The 17,073-nt window shown below is 33.0% G+C and overlaps 1 pseudogene; it reads right to left on the bottom strand.

Annotated features, from left to right (window-relative positions):
- Positions 1 to 9,487: 9,487 nt before the first annotated feature.
- LOC134243779 (fibroblast growth factor receptor-like 1) lies at positions 9,488 to 13,013 on the bottom strand (annotated as a pseudogene).
- Between the last annotated feature and the right edge of the window lie 4,060 nt (positions 13,014 to 17,073).

The raw sequence follows: 17,073 nt of genomic DNA, 5'->3' as shown, positions 1-17,073 counted from the left end.
TATATAACAATACACCCTCATCAGCTACATATATAACAATACACCCTCATCATCTACATATATAACAATACACCCTCATCATCTACATATATAACAATACACCCTCATCACTACATATATAACAATACACCCTCATCACCTACATATATAACAATACACCCTCATCACCTACATAATACATCACCTACATATATAACAATACACCCTCATCACCTACATATATAACAATACACCCTCACCCTACATATATAACAATACACCCTCATCACCTACATATATAACAATACACCCTCATCATCTACATATATAACAATACACCCTCATCATCTACATATATAACAATACACCCTCATCATCTACATATATAACAATACACCCTCATCACATCTACATATATAACAATACACCCTCATCATCTACATATATAACAATACACCCTCATCACCTACATATATAACAATACACCCTCATCATCTACATATATAACAATACACCCTCATCATCTACATATATAACAATACACCCTCATCTACTACATATATAACAATACACCCTCATCAACTAAATATATAACAATACACCCTCATCATCTACATATATAACAATACCCAATCATCAACTACATTTATAACAATACACCCTCATCATCTACATATATAACAATACACCCTCATATATAACAATACCTACATATATATAACAATACACCCTCATCATCTACATATATAACAATACACCCTCATCATATATAACAATACACCCTCATCACCTACATATATAACAATACACCCTCATCATCTACATATATAACAATACACCCTCATCACCTACATATATAACAATACACCCTCATCACCTACATATATAACAATACACCCTCATCATCTACATATATAACAATACACCCTCATCACCTACATATATAACAATATATATAACAATACACCCTCATCATCTACATATATAACAATACACCCTCATCACCTACATATATAACAATACACCCTCATCACCTACATATATAACAATACACCCTCATCATCTACATATATAACAATACACCCTCATCACCTACATATATAACAATACACACTCATCATCTACATATATAACAATACACCCTCATCACCTACATATATAAAAATACACCCTCATATATAACAATACACCCTCATCACCTACATATATAACAATACACCCTCATCACCTACATATATAACAATACACCCTCATCATCTACATAAATAACAATACACCCTCATCACCTACATATATAACAATACACCCTCATCACCTACATATATAACAATACACCCTCATCACCTACATATATAACAATACACCCTCATCACCTACATATATAACAATACACCCTCATCACCTACATATATAACAATACACAAACATCACCTACATATATAACAATACACCCTCATCACCTACATATATAACAATACACCCTCATCACCTACATATATAACAATACACCCTCATCACCTACATATATAACAATACACCCTCATCATCTACATATATAACAATACACCCTCATCACCTACATATATAACAATACACCCTCATCATCTACATATATAACAATACACCCTCATCACCTACATATATAACAATACACCCTCATCACCTACATATATAACAATACACCCTCATCACCTACATATATAACAATACACCCTCATCACCTACATATATAACAATACACCCTCATCATCTACATATATAACAATACACCCTCATCACCTACATATATAACAATACACCCTCATCATCTACATATATAACAATACACCCTCATCACCTACATATATAACAATACACCCTCATCACCTACATATATAACAATACACCCATATACCTACATATATAACAATACCTCCATCACCTACATATATAACAATACACCCTCATCATCTACATATATAACAATACACCTCATCATCTACATATATAACAATACACCCTCATCACCTACATATATAACAATACACCCTCATCACCTACATATATAACAATACACCCTCATCACCTACATATATAACAATACACCCTCATCATCTACATATATAACAATACACCCTCATCATCATACATATATAACAATACACCCTCATCACCTACATATATAACAATACACCCTCATCACCTACATATATAACAATACACCCTCATCACCTACATATATAACAATACACCCTCATCACCTATATATAACAATACACCCTCATCACCTACATATATAACAATACACCCTCATCACCTACATATATAACAATACACCCTCATCATCTACATATATAACAATACACCCTCATCATCTACATATATAACAATACACCCTCATCACCTACATATATAACAATATATCCTCATCATCTACATATATAACAATACACCCTCATCATCTACATATATAACCATACACCATCACCTACATATCTACTTCTTATTATATAACAATACACCCTCATCATCTACATATATAACAATACACCCTCATCACCTACATATATAACAATAAACCCTTATCATCTACATATATAACAATACACCCTCATCATCTACATATATAACAATACACCCTCATCATCTACATATATAACAATACACAATACACCCTCATCATCTACATATATAAAAATACACCCTCATCATCTACATCAATACATCCTCATCATCTACATATATAACAATACACCCTTATTACCTACATATATAACCATACACCCTCATCACCTACATATATAACAATACACCCTCATTATCTACATATATAACAATACACCCTCATCATCTACATATATAACAATACACAAACATCACCTCCATATATAACAAAACACCCTCATCACCTACATATATAACAATACACCCTCATCACCTACATATATAACAATACACACTCATCACCTACATATATAACAATACACCCTCATCACCTACATATATAACAATACACCCTCATCACTCTACATCAATACATCCACATCACATACATATATAACAATACACCCTCATCACCTACATATATATCAATACACCCTCATCATCTACATATATAACAATACACCCTCATCATCTACATATATAACAATATACACAAACAATACACCCTCATTACCTACAAATATAACAAAACACCCTCATCACCTACAAATATAACAATACACCCTCATCATCTACATATATAACAATACACCCTCATTATATACACAACAATACATATATAACAATACACTCTCATCATCTACATATATAACAATATTATACTTTCATGTAAATTACTTGAATCTGCTTCGTCGAGAAACATTTGATATAACAATAATGAAGCCACGCCCTCCTGCGTAGCAACAATCAACATTGCATATATAACAGCGCGGAATTTATGCGCGCACGGTTCACTGTGATATGTATTTATATAAGCAATACACCCTAATATAATAAATATATAACACTGAATACACCCTCAAAACCTACATATTTAACAATACACCCTCATCACCTTCATATATAATAATACACCCGCAACTCCTACAAATATAACAATACACCCTCATCAACTTCATATATAACAATACGTCCTCATCAACTTCATATATAACAATACGTCCTCATCATCTACATATGGAGTTTATGTCTCTCGGTTGATTTGATACACAAAAATATTCTCTTTTTAAAAGGAAGCAAGCTATTGACAAAGACATTGATAAAACAAAAATATCAACATTGTCGTTTGAAGGCATCATTTTTCAAGTTCTCTGCTCAATACAAGAACCACTTCAGCAAGAAGTATACAAGTATGAATTTTTTCATGCTAATTGTTGGACCATCGTTTACAATTGTCCACATAGTCCAAATCAGGTTTTCTGTAAAAATTTTTCGGATGTGGTTGGGGGGGGGAGGGCAAATGGACACAAAACCTGTGTCTTTAGACGATAAAAATTGTCTACGGATTATACAATTTCTTTATGGATTCTGTTGAAAATTACGCCAGACAATGGGCCAGATATGAAAAATGAAATATGAGAAAATTATGTTAAACCAAGCCTCTTTCGTTACTCCTCACTAAGATATTGACAGTCACAGTAGTTAAAGAAAAAACTTTCAAGAGTACTGTGCAACTATATGTTCGAGAAATGGTGTGAATCAGATGTGGATAATAAAAAATTCTAAAGAACTCTTGTACGATTTGAAATCTCAAGACTTTACAAAAATCAACAGCTTAACAACTTACGACTTTTCAACTTTATACACAACAATACCCCACGACAAAATAAAATCCAGGCTTTTTTATATCATTGACAACTGCTTCTTCAATAAAAATGGAACTCGAAGATTTACTTACCTCTTCATTGGTCATTTGCAAAATTATTTTGTTAAAACAGAAGTACTCTGAAGTTGACATCAAGAAGATGTTTGAGTTTCTTATTGACAATATCTATGTGGTTTTTGGAGACCAGGTATTCCAACAATCAATTGGAAATCCCATGGGTACAAATTGCGCTCCGTTATTAGCAGACTTATTTTTATATTCATATGAAGCAGAATTTATGCAAAATCTTATGAGTGAAAAGAAGAGAACACTTGCTGTGGCCTTCAACTCGACATTTAGATCTATCGACGATGTATTGTCAATTAACAATGGTAATTTCAATTCCTACGTCAATACGATGTATTCTCATGAGCTTGTGACAAAAGATACCAGAATCTGACACTTCTGTTTCATACCTGAATATTTTACTTGAAAAGATGCTAAAGGTAATCTAAAAACAAAATTATATGATTCACGTGATGACTTTAACTTTTCTATGGTCAACTTCCCTTACTTATGCAGCAATATACCTTCATCACCTGCATACGGAGTATATATATCTCAGTTGATTCGATACGCAAGAGCATGCTCTAGCTACGTATGAACAGTTTCTAAAACGAGGTAAATTATTGGCAAGCAAGTTGATGAAACAAAAATATATCAAGCTTGAGACGGAGACAGAGTTTTCGAAAAGTTACGCCTCAGTAGAAGAGGCATCTTACAGTCGTTCATTTCAAATTCCCGGGCGTCATTTTGCAAGTTCAGATTTTCTTGGCAAAAAATGGCAGGAAAATGGAAAGAAATATTACGCCTGGAACTTTCAGAAGTGAAAGTGTTTTATTGGTAAATTTAATTATCAATTAAGGGTAATTTCAGATAGGAGGTTAAGTTTGAATTTGATCTTGTTGGAGGGAGTTTAGTGTCAGTGAATATAGGAAATGCAGATATATCAATGTTAAGGCTTTTACACTTCTTGTGGATGACACAGTATCTGCTAGTAGGTGTGATAATTAATAACTTGTACCTATTTGAGTAAATTTGATTATGATTATGTACAATAACCGTTATAACTTGTTGACCCTAAAATTACTTTAGATATTTTGAGTTTCCTTGCAAACACTCTGAGAAATAACAATCTTAAAGACGCAGTTTCCAACTGTTAAGTACTGAGTAAATGAATAACTGTATTGAGTAACTTGTTTCAATGTCATAATTATTGAATTGATAAAATGTACTAGCTGGTATTGTACAAAGTTTGTTTAATGCTTGCACACTCAGTCATGGTGATGTTTCAGTGTCCCTTACACAAAAAATTGAAACAACTTTCATAAATTGTGTTAATGACCTGTCATTATGTTTTCTTACAGTTCAAAAAAATTTAGCTTTAACACTGTAAATCATCACCTAAACTTTTCGAAAACTCCGTCTCCGCCTCAAGTACACTCAGATGACATGACAATTTTACCTCTCACTATAAATTTTGTCCATTTGAACAAAAGAAATTATAGGATATTATTACTATAAAGCAAAGAACATGTAATGGTTAAGGGGCGTTTAAATAAACGCAGAGAAGACCTTAGATAATGAATAATGGAATGACCTGACTACCCTTGGAATAGACCAGTCCAAGGGTATATAAAGCAATGCTTTAGGGAAATTAGACATTCAGAAAGTTACGGCTGAAATTGAAAGAACAAAAGGAGGAAATCATTAGAAGAAGAAAAAGGGTAAGAATAGAATAAGCACCAGTGGCAGGTGATGAAGGGAATTGATGGTAAGTTCTGATTGCAGTAAATCTGCAGAAGATTGAGGCACTCAGTTCTTTCCTATCAAAAGGAACCTAGTGTAGAAACACGGTGCAAAATCCATACCCAGTCCACGTCTCTTGATAACAAAATTTTAAATAAATTGTGATTTTCCCTCAGATAGAGCGGCCTTACAATTATTAGTCTAATCATTAATTCAGATAGAGTAAGAGAAAAAGCATTATACTGTACATATATCCCTTGTAGAACCCAATCATACACGTTACAAACATTTGATAAATATAATTTTACTTGTATGTTTCAAAAGTTATCTTAAGGTATTCAGTCCCTAATAGGTCAACAAATTCAATGAAATTGAATACATAATAGATATGTAGGCATTGAATACTGTCAGTTTATTTAGACATACCTCCCATATATTACTATTCAGTGGCGGATCCAGAGGGGGGGTTACGGGGATTGCAACCCCCCCTTTGGATTTGCAAAAGAGAAAGAGAAATAAGAAAGTTCCAATTTTTTTGTTGTGTTTCTACTAAAGAAAATGTAAGGTGAAAGGCTAATGTTGTAATATATAAAGAAATGCGGTTGTAAAAACAAAATAAAACACCATCCCTTTACAAAATAGGATTTTCAGGTTCGGAGATTTATTTTCCTTTCTTTTTCAAAACCTTTCTGGTAATGTATACAAGTACTTTTTCCCAGATTGATCAACGTCCCACTTTCAAAAACCATACTCCACCCTGTATCGATATTCTATTGAGTTATTTAACTATATGTATGTGTACAACGTACGTTTTAACTGTTTTCGCCTTCAACCCCCCCCCCCCCTTTTGAAAAATACTTCAACCCCTCCTTTGAAAAATTTCTGGATCCGCGCCTGCTATTAGTATGTCTAGTGGGACGTGTCCTAATTTATGACCTTGAATTTTGGTTAAAGTTATCTCCCCTTTATTAATTAATAAAAAAAATTAATAAGAAAAAAATTAGCCGGTTAAATAAATTGTTTAAAATTGTCATTCTATTTTTGATGTTTAGATTTAGAATTAGAATTTTTTAATTTTTATTTTGAAAAAAATGCTTTTTCCCATAGACTTCAATGCAATCTTTGTTAATTAATTACAGTTTAATTAAATACATTTTTGAAACTTTCTCACGGTCAATCATTTTCTACTATAAAATGCTTTAAAATAATATCAGAGTATTATTTACTTTACGGATATTTAAGGGTAGGGAATTTGGTCCCATTAGGTAGGCCAGGAATAATTATGACAAATAGTATTCAAATTATACTGTATCTGAAAATTTAAATAAACAAAGAAAAAATACAACTTCAATAATTTATATTTTTTATTAAAGTTTACTGGTACACTTGTGTACAACATATTATGAACAATTTTTACCCTGTTCAAAAAAAGAAACATTTTGCAAGAGTTGTCTCTCTTTCCACACATAATGCTTTAACAGAAATGAAATACAAATACAAATACAAATACAAATACTTTATTGGCACAAACACAATTACAATAATTGGCAAAGGCCCACTGAACAACATTAAATAATGTTTACATATTTTTTCAAGAATTGTCAAGTAATTGACTTCTAAGATCAAAACAGTAACAAAACAATTATCAAAACAAAATAATGTTAAAAAAAACATACTTTACCCTTCCTGGGCTTAAAGAAGTGGGAAATATTTAAAATCTCAAATAATTTGATAAAAAGTTAAAGCCACCAGCAAAATGTTGCTACATTTTGGAGAACTTTTTCTTACGACAGAACTGAGGAAATTTTTGCTGCCTTTTTTTTTCAAAGTAGATTATTTTATATCCAGAAGTACACATATTTTCATTTTAGTTTCAGTAATTAAATTATTTCAATTTTACATACATTTTGGAAAAGGAAGGATTGCCAAAAATTACCAATTCTGTTTACATCAATTTGAAAGTTATGAAAAATATGTAGTATTGGTGCCCTTATTTGATGATTTAAGAATTCATAATTAAAACAAGTTGTTGTACAGTATGAAATTGAAATAAATTGAACAATTCCTTTATATTTTCAAATCATAAAAATAGAAAGCTGCAAAAATCATTTCTCAATAAAAACCATGTCCAGAGTTAATTTGTCCAAAACAAAATTTACAGCCCTCATAACTGACAAGAATTTTAATAAAACATGAAGTCTTAAGTCAGCTGGGATTTTCTTGTAAAATCTAAACTCAAAAGGAACAATTGATAATGGTAAACCAGGTATCAAGGTACAGATGAAATGTCATCATATATTAAGGCTTCAGGTCAAAATTTCCCCAAATGACCCCATTCTAAAGAAACGAAAATCCCTTGTTATTTAAAAACAGAAATTCCGGGCATTATAGACAGAAACAAGATTTGTCTAGATACAAACAGGTAATATAGAGGGCTTGTAAATTGTAAACGAAGAGTAGAATTAATTACAGGTGTGTAGATTTGTGAGGTGTAAAAAGAGCACTTAGAAACACCTGTGTACTGTACATCTTGTGTGTAGGGTCTCAGTTAATCTGTCTCATTACAAGATTAATTTAACAACAATAAGTTTGTAGAATATCTACAAAGAAACAATTTCCCATACACTCACAAGATTACTATGAATACAGATTGTACTCCTACAGGTAAAATCCTTATTCATGGACAGATATTCTTTAACATAACATGTAATACCTTGCACAATCCAAACACACACATATAACATCCAAACTATCTATCAAGAATCCATTTATACCACTTGCAAAACTGACAATCAAGTATCCAAAGTATTCATATATACAAAATATTATCTATACAGCCTAACAAGTATCGACACATACAGACGTTAGACAGCTGATCAGTTATCCATACATACAACACACACAGCTTATAAAGTCTCCATTCACTCTCATTTATACATACAACAATCACAGCTTATAAAGTCTCCATTCACTCTCCATTCACTCTCCTTTTACTCTCAGACTGGCACAATGCTTGATTGGACATCTGATTGAAGTTATTCACTTGCTTCATAGAAAAATGCAATGTCTGAAGTGTTTTTTTTTCTCAGGTCAACACCAAGACAGTGGGAATCTTTGGTAAACTTTCTCCTTTAATGGCCCTATCTTTTATCACAGAATGCAGTATCAAGCTTAGTATTGTGTCATATAGGTTTTTTGTGTCAATTTCACAAATCAGTTGGGTAGTTTTCACGTAGCACAATTTGTGCCCATTGTCATACCAAGTATTTCCACCCAAGCACACCTGAGTAACAGCACCAGTTGGTCAGTGACTTGAAGTTTGTATCACAGGTTTCTTTGTATCAATGAAATGTTTTATCCAATCACAGGTAGACTTTCATAACTGCAATGTTTTTCTCGACCAATCGGAATACAAGATCCTGTGAGTTGTTTGTAGTCAAACAGAGGAAGTGAGGTATTTTTAGAACTCCTGACTATGAGTTCAGGGTCCGTTATAGGAATACTGCTGCATGTGATGATGTGGGTTATGATGACGGACGAAATGTCTGTGGTCTATACTCTGGCTATTTTTAGATAGCATCTCACGACTCGACACTATAAGATGGGGGCTAGGCACGCCCGCATACAAGTTTTTGTGTTGTGGTCCATGTATGGGGTTCACATGAATGTTTGTTTTGACATCGTTCGTGTGAGGGACCCCAAGATAAGGCTCGGGGTCCTGTGTAGGAACTCTGTTAAAATGAGGGCCGTTCACGACGGACCCCTGGTGGTACTGCGCCCGTCGTCTGCGCTGGAAAAAGAGGAACGCAATGATTATAACGACGAGAAGGATTCCGCCACAACCAGAGGAATATTCAGGTTACTGCGGTCGATCGTGTAGGCATACTGGTTCTGAGGATGATCTACAAATAGAATAAAGAATGTCAACAAATTTGTTAAATATGAAAATTGCTCAGCATTTTAATTCTAAAATTCAGTTGTAGTTTCATATTAAGTAGACCTCAGAAGCTTTATACTTTACTAAATTGAAAAATAAGGTTTGTACTTTCTACATTAGATTAATACTTACTGGATTGAACAATAGGATGTGCACTGCGCCAACTGAAGCCCATTGTATTGGCCGCCAGACAGATGTACATTCCTCCGTCAGCCTCCGTCACGTGATGAATCACAAATTTATTGAGGTACGTGCCATCGGATCCGCTCCCGATCTCACTCGTTTTCAGGATGATGAAAGGTTGCCCCTTTAGCTTTATAGAGTTGTTGGACATGAATTTAGGGTCGTCAACTCTCTTTAGCCACTGTTTAATAAAATAATTAAAAAATTAACGATAGACAAAATTATAAATATGATATTGTACTATGAACAGAGGTTCAGAAATGTAGTTAATCTGGCAGACATTGCTCCGTCTTATTTTATTAAAAGCATCACGTATATGTAACTCACTACTTTATGTTTTAATCATAATTCCTCTGTCATAAAAATCAGTCTTAATTAACATTAAGAATAACAACATATGATGATCTCTAATTTCATATATTGACAAAATTAAACTATATTATTGAGATGTATTTTGATCTTAAACATCTGTCATGTTCTAAGACTTAAGAGATTTACCGAGTTATAGAAAATGAACTTATCTAAAACACAATAATGTCTGCAATAAAGGTATCATCTCTCCTAATCTAAACTACATCAGAAAATATATGTTTATAATTAAACACAGAACAGATATTTTAACCTTACGCACACCCTACCCATCTGTTTGTGAGAGTGATTCCCTCTCTAAGCTGTTCTGTTTTTACAGTTGTTCATTAGCTAGGATCACATTTCCCCATTATAAAGGTAAAAACAAATGGACATTCCATTAAAAAGTTTTTCTTGTGAATATTAAAGCTAAGTTCTAGATGTTCACGCTGAAAATGCAACAGGGTTTGACAGATGGTTCGGTGTGGAAAATCTCTCTTGTAATTAATGTATATCCCAAATCAACTCCACCAAGGAATGAATTTGATTTTAATTTTATTGGAATTGTAGTTGTCAACATTCTAAATTTTCATGAGACCTGTGAAACAAGTACAGCATGTTGACAAAGTAATGGAAGACTGACCTGGCCTATTATCAAAACACAAGGCACTAGTCCAGGCTTCAAGGCAATACAACTAACAAGAGCTCACTTTCGATCCAGGTCTCACTTTTCCACAATATAAAAATATTCTTTTGGTAAAAGTGAGACTGAGATCAAAAGTGGGCTCATCTAGGCCTTATAGCCCTGGAGCCAGACCTGAACAGCAATTGAGAGCTGTACACACTCAGTCAATATCTGAACACTGGGCCAGTTTTGATTGAGAGCCGTACCTGAATATGTGGTTCCATCTCGCTATTGATTCGACACTGTAGCTGTGCGCTCTCTCCGATCCTGACCGTTGTGTTGAGGGGTGGGGCGCCAGTAACTCGGGCTTGGCCATTATCTTATCTGTAAACATCAATAATGCGGCATTATATGACATGGGTGAGTATGGTCAGGTAATGGACCCTGGAATAGCCTTCCCAGGTCTCAGAATATAAACTTTGCAAATTAATGTTAAACTAGTTTGAGGTACCCACTCCTCAATAAAATTCACTTCTGTCTGTGAGTCTTGTAATTATGGACACTATGTACACATGCATTTATCATTTTTAACATTTTTAAAATGTAATATGCTTTTATTATAGTGTAAAAAACAATGAAATGTCCAGTGTGGTAGACACTTCCGTATATTAATTATACTTAGTGATTTTGGTTGCCCCTAAAGATGAATTATAAACAAGTTTTTCTGTATTGTTTTTTATTTTGTATAAATCTTTTACAATTGAAGGGAAGTTTTCATTGAATTAATTTGAATATAAAATCAATCCATCATACAGTATAAAACAAACTCGCCCGTAGGCAGAAATCTTTTTTTTTTGTGATGGCTTGAGGGCACTACACATCATCTATTGTCAAGTTGTTTAAAGTGAACAGAATTTCTATTACTCAAACCCCATTATTTAGGGCTTCAAAATAATTTCTCAATTAATGCATTTTCTTAAACAGATTTCCATTTTATTCTGAACATCTCGCTTTTCTCATCTTGCAACGATCAACAAATTGACACAGTTTTCAGACAAAAAACACAAGGTTTAACAGGACTAATACAAACCAATAAAAGTATCCAATAACACCGGACTATATTTCAATGAGTACTATAACAACCTGATTGGCATATAAAAATTTTTTTTTTGCATAAACAATAGATTTCACCTCTCTTTTATTAAATACAATTTATTCGCTATTGAGAATTTGGGACTGTTTCATTAACATTGGAAATTTTGGGACTGTTTAATTAACATTGGAGAATTTGGGACTGTTTCATTAACAATGGAGAATTTTGGGACTGTTTCATTAACAATGGAGAATTTTGGGACTGTTTCCTTAACAATGGAGAATTTTGGGACTGTTTCATTAACAATGGAGAATTTGGGACCGTTTCATTAACATTGGAGAATTTGGGGGACTGTTTCAATAACATTTGTGAGGATATCCTTACCGATGACTTCTATATGGTAGGTAAAGTTGATGGACCCGAGACGATTCCTGACCACACAGGTATAGAGTCCGGAGTCCGTCTGTTGTAAATCCGGCAGCCGTAGGATCCAGGAGGACTTCCGTCCGGCGTCGTGATGGTACAACTCGTGGTGGTCCTTCATCCACGTAATCTGGGGTCGGGGGTTTCCCGTGGCTTTACATCGGAGCCGCAGCGAACTGTTGACCGGCCTCGTGATCTTCTGTCTCTTCATCTTCTCAGGGTTTGTAAACCGAGGGGACGCTACAGAAAGAGGAAAGTCAACTTGATGAAAAACAATCATGTAAGCAATACAAGTAACCGTCATTTACCTATAAAATTCACATCATGTATTATAAAAGAATTGCATTTACGTTTTGGTTATCAAATTCAGATACAAGCTATAATGTTCTGTCTAACACTGAGACAGGAATTCACAAGCTGAGTGTAAAAATAATGGACTAACAATTGGTATGAAAAAAGTCAGTCAGCATTTGACTCAATGATGAATTGTATTTGCTGACGAGATCATTGTATCGACCATAGAAATTACGAAATGATGACTTTAAACGAGACTGTTGATATTCTTGTTTCATCAACTTGCTTGTACCAATAATTTACCTCATTTTAGAAATTGTTCATACGTAGAGCATATTCTTGCATATCGAATCAACTGAGATATATATATATATATATATATATATATATATATATATATATATATATATATACTCCGCATGCAGGTAATGAAGGTATATTGCTGCATAAGTAAGGGAAGTTGACAATGGAAAAGTTAAAGTCATCCCGTTTATCACATAGCTTGGTTGTTAGATTACCATTAACGTGGACTCTGTGGTATCTTTTATTTCAAGCTCACCAGGATATATCGTATCAACGTAGGAATGGAAATTACCATTGTTAATTGACAATATGTCGTTTATATATCTAAATGTCGATTTGGAGGCTACAGCAAGTGTTTTCTTCTTTTCACGCATAAGATTTTGCATGAATACTGCTTCATATGAATATAAAATAGGTTTGCTAATAACGGAGCGCGATGTGTACCATGGGAATTCCAATAGATTGTTAGAATACCTGGTCTCCAAAGACCATATAGTTATTGTCAATCAGAAACTCAAGAATCTCTTTGATATCAACTCTAGAGTAATAGTGTGTGCAAACAGAATGACCAAGGTAAGTTAATTTACGAGTTCATTTTTTAATAAAAAAGCAGCTGTCAATTATGTAAAAAAGCCTGGACTTATAATTAATCGTGGGGAATGGTGTGTATAAAGTTGAAAAGTTGCAAGTTTTAAAGTTGTTGATTTTAGTAAAATCTTGTGATTTCAAATTGTCCAAAAGTTCTTTGGAATTTTTGAGTATCCACGTCTGATTCACGCCACTTGGTAACGAACAGTATTGAATCTTACTTAATCTTTACTTTTATTTTTTCGCATTTCTAGAAAATTTCTTTATGGGTCATTTGATCTAGTCGACGGGACTCTTGAGAACAATTACTCTGATAAACTGACGAAAAGGAATAAGTTTATGAAACTAATTTCAGAACAAAAAATTAAGAGGAAAATGATGTATTCATCTTTATAAATCCTTATAAAGCAATATGCTACTCAATGTGTCTAATCAGTAAAAATAACTCTAATTTAATGTTTTGTTCGAAATTACTAAATTATACATACTTTTTAGACGAAAAAATCATTAGAAAGGCCAAAATTCCCATGCGCTTGAATTTTATTTATTTTTGTTTACTTAAAAAGAAAATTTTAAAAATGTAAACTGACAGATTTAGATTTTGCCTTCTGACGTCAAAAAAACCCAGCCGTATGAGATTTACATGCATATTTGACCACCTTAGATTTACATCAAACATTTAGGCTCCTTAGTTCCTGACCTATCGATATGATTACTGTAGAAGTACATTTTTCCGCGTGGTATTAATTTACGCTATGTACGCGGTTACAAATTTTCCGCGGAAATTTGTCCAAGCGTACTTAATATAAATGTAAGACATATAGTGACAGTCTAAAAAATCCGCGTAATTTTCTACCAGCGGATTAAACAGAAATTGAAATTCCGCGGAATTATGACCCCGTGGAAAAAGGTACGTCTACAGTATATATGATTCAGTGTTAGACAGAGAGGGGGTGTCTGTTCTAGAGAGGATACGACGACTGGTGAGTCAGTGCAGAAATAGTCCGTCAATATGGAAAAAAAATATTAAATCGTTTAATTTCACAAGAGTGATCAAGGAGTTGAAGAAACACGTAAGACGATACTCTGTGTAGAAAATCTAAAGAACTCCATATACTTCTAGAATAAAGTCTTTTAAATTACTATGAGGGTACATATTACCATAACCCTATTGTAAAACACTGAAGGGTAATGTTTCATATATAGGGTTGTTACAACGCAAAATGTAATATCAACGCGAAATGTAATAAACCTGGATTATTACATTTTGCGTTATTACATTTTGCGTCGAGATCAACGCAAAATGTAATACAAAATGTAATTACATAGTTTTAGATTATTACATTTTGCGTTATTACATTTTGCGTCGAGATCAACGCAAAATGTTATAACTTGCTTTTTCGTTGTTAGATTTTGCGTTATTTTATTTTTGCACTAAACACAACGCAAAAGGTAATAAAACAATATGTAATAAAACAAAATATAATTTATTTATTTAATTGCGTATAATATAACAGTGCATAAAATTGATTCAAATATATACATGTAACCAACAAGGGAAACACGCTGTAAAACTATTAAGAACTTAAACAATGAGACCAACATTAGGGCTTTTTCGGACATAAATACATCTAAAAGTAGATTTTTTTCTGACTCTGATTTTAGTTAAATCGAATACACTGTACTTAATTATACAGAATTAACTCAACTTTGATCGTCATATTTTTGATAGTCATATATTTCTAACCAATAACACATAATTTATTTAATTACAAAGATTGACCATAGGTTCATTAAAATCTCTTGATATGTATGTATACATTGGTTAACAAATTAGACGTGTATGTGAGGGGCAGGGATGGGGTGGGGTGTACTTTGTACGTTTATAACTGTATTTCTGTGGACTTAGTGACACCATCCATTTTATTATTGGATGGAGAGAAAGAGAGAAAGAATTTTGTTTTTGCTTGTTTGCAATGCTGGTGATTTGCATGGAACAGAATGGTATCATTTGTCAATGAACCCCTTCCCGCTATAATTTCACACCTGCCAGTACAAATGAAAAGTTTTTTTTATAGATTCATTGCATTTGTCTATAAAAAAAAAAAGCACACTGGTCAATACTCCCCAACAACCCTGCCCACAGATGCACGTTTCTAATTTGCAACACCTATAATTTGGAAACATTTATTAAACTGATTTTAAATACATTTAGATAATTAAATAAATATATTTTAAAATTTATTAATTGAAATAAATTGCATGTATCTAATTTTTTCTTTTGTTTTATTTTATTTTCAGCGGCTACTACAATATTGCAAATTGTACTCAATCTGGCTGACGAAAAAAAATGTGTTATTACATTTTGCGTTCTTGCCTTTTGCATAATCTCGACGCAAAATGTAACAACGCAATATGTAATAATCCAAAAAAATTGTTATTACATTTCGCGTTATAACAATCTGCGTTGGTATCGACGCAAAATGTAATAACGCGAAATGAAATAATCCTCAAAAGTGTGTTGTTACTTTTCGCGTTATTACATTCTGCGTTGATTTCGACGCAAAATGTAATAACGCAAAATGTAATAATCGGGGTTTATTACATTTTGCGTTGTTATTACATTTTGTGTTGTAACATAGGGTTCAAATGTTTATTTAACACTACAAGAGTATAGAATGAACATTACTGTGTCTTCGTGTAAAAATCTACGAATTATTTACTAACGACATAATTGGGCTTAGATAATATGTCTTATGTAGATGCATGTTATTTGTTATATCTGGAAAACTTCAATGCATATTTCTTATCTAAGCTATTTACTCTAATTTTAATGAAAGAAAAAGTGAGCAAGCTCACATACCCCACGCTTCCCCAAAACTCAAAGTGCTGAAAATCCCGGAAAAATGAAAGAATCAAAATTTCACGGTGATATGCACATCTACAAATTGTGTCCTAAATATCTCCAAAGTTTGATGAAATACTGTGCAGCGGTTAATGAGGAGTTGCGCTGACAAACTGTTCACCCCTATATTCAAGATATCCCCAAAAATCTAAGTTGTAAAGTGCCGAAATTCCCAGAAAAATAAAGGAATCGGAATTTCCAGGTAATATGCACATCTTCACACTGTGTCCTTAATATCTCCAAAGTTTGACGAAAATCTGTGTAGCGGTTTATGAGGAATTGCGCTGACAAAATATGA

This window comes from Saccostrea cucullata, unplaced genomic scaffold, assembly GCF_032062105.1.
Source record: "Saccostrea cucullata isolate Sc308-1 unplaced genomic scaffold, CSIRO_AGI_Scuc_v1 ctg5845, whole genome shotgun sequence".
Taxonomy (NCBI): Eukaryota; Metazoa; Mollusca; class Bivalvia; order Ostreida; family Ostreidae; genus Saccostrea; species Saccostrea cuccullata.
This window is presented reverse-complemented; position numbering and strand designations above follow the sequence as displayed.